This window comes from Triticum dicoccoides, chromosome 3A (assembly GCF_002162155.2).
Source record: "Triticum dicoccoides isolate Atlit2015 ecotype Zavitan chromosome 3A, WEW_v2.0, whole genome shotgun sequence".
In the NCBI taxonomy this organism is placed as follows: domain Eukaryota; kingdom Viridiplantae; phylum Streptophyta; class Magnoliopsida; order Poales; family Poaceae; genus Triticum; species Triticum dicoccoides.
The window spans coordinates 392051418-392053225 of NC_041384.1; the positions used below are offsets into that span (position 1 = coordinate 392051418).

At 51.7% G+C, this 1808-nt stretch overlaps 1 pseudogene; it reads right to left on the reverse strand.

Annotated features, from left to right (window-relative positions):
- Positions 1 to 323: 323 nt before the first annotated feature.
- On the reverse strand, positions 324 to 1424 carry LOC119272322 (annotated as a pseudogene).
- Between the last annotated feature and the right edge of the window lie 384 nt (positions 1425 to 1808).

Genomic DNA, 1808 nt, shown 5'->3' on the forward strand with positions numbered 1-1808 from the left:
GGGACTGAAGCAGAGAGCGATGCAGAGGCGGGAGTAAAATGCTGGGGCAACTAAAAATTTAAATCAAGGGACTGAAGTAGAGAGGGATGTAGAGGCGAGAGTTTTGGGGGAGCGAGCTAGTGTGCTTCACACGTCGACTGTGGACTGTAGCCGGTGCACCTTCTTTTGTAAGCCATAGGGGTACTGTACACCGACGGTGCTGCAAGATATTTTGTACTACATCTCACACGGTTGGTGAGAATAAACTGTGTGGGATCTACTTGATTTGAATTACAAAATGGGGTCACATCAGCAATGGACGGTGTTTGAATTGCTAGACCCTTTTATCTGCAGTGAACATGCAATTGTATTTGTGTCATAATAGAATTGGAATTATTCAGGGTTTGTTTGGACAATTCATACGTTAAACTGGTTTTATAGCCATTTCAGGTGCACAATTCAAAATTAAACTACATGCACATGCTTCGGTGCATACAAATTGGTTGAAAAAACAAATTTGCGCCCTTCAGTGCATGCTCAGGTCCCATGGAAGAAATGGGAATGAATTTTTCGGGGTTCGTTTGGCCTTTTTTATACATTAACTGTGGTTTCTAGGCATTTTAGGTGCATAATTCAAATTTGAACTACAAGCACATGCTCCAATGCACCAAAGTTGGTTGAAAAATCACATGTGTGTCCTTGGGTGAATTTCTAGGTCCCATGCAAGAGATGGGAATGAAATTAAAACACCATGGCGCTGTTGATTGCCCACAAAACGTTCAGATGCCTAGTTTTTAAATTCTAGTAAATACAAAACTCGTCTGAAATTCATGAAACTTGGCATGCTATCATGGAGCTGCATCAACATGCCGTGGTGAAAATTTTGTCCCATTTGGGGCAGGTTCGGGTATAAGCTTCTCACAAACCAGAGCTTCTCATAACAAGCATGATGGTTTCGATAGGGAACATACCACCTTTGGTAACGGGACAATATCCATTGCCTCTTATTGAGCGTGCCGGCGTCCTTGAGTATGGGCACGAGCTCGCCGGAGATGTGCACGGCCATGAGCCGATCGAGCCTGCCGAGGATCCTCCCACTGACGAACACCGCCGGCAGCGCGACGACGGCCTCGCCTCCAGTGTTCCTGGCCACCGCCGCAGCGAGCTCGGCCTCGTCGCCGACCTCGTGCACGACGGGGTTCACCCCGAGCCCCTGCAGTAGCCGCTTCACCATGTGGCTGAGGCAGCACCCGTGCCTCCCCACCACTAGCACCAGGCTCTCTGCCACCACCCTCCTCACCGCCTCCCCGCCGTCGCCCCTCGCCGCCGCATCGGCGAGCCGCGAGCCTGCTCTCCTGGCCTGCCGTGCCCTCGGCCTCGGCCTGCTCGGACCGCCGTGGGCATGCCGGCAGCCGGCCAGCGCTGTAGGGGATCGCCTGGTACATCTCGATCGGCCGAGCGACGTACAACGTGATCGAGCTCTTCTCTTTTTCGCTCGGTTCGCCGTTTCTGCACCAAGTCCCCTGCCGCCATGGACGCATGCTTCTCTGCTTCCCCCGCGTTCGCTCATGCTCCGGTCGCCGCCTGCGTGTGGACTTGTACCGCCACTCTACTGCGTGTGCGCAAGGGCCGCAAGGCAAGAGGCGCCCAGCTCCTTCCGCTTCTCGCCCACGCCATGGCGTGCGCGCTCCTGTAGAGAAAAATACCTCAGAGTTCAATGAGATGAAAATCATCAGTACAATCGCCTGAAACCATCAGTTCAAGTAGGGTAACAGAATAATATTCTGTTATGCGTAACAGAATAGCCCAGATGTATATATATATATAGA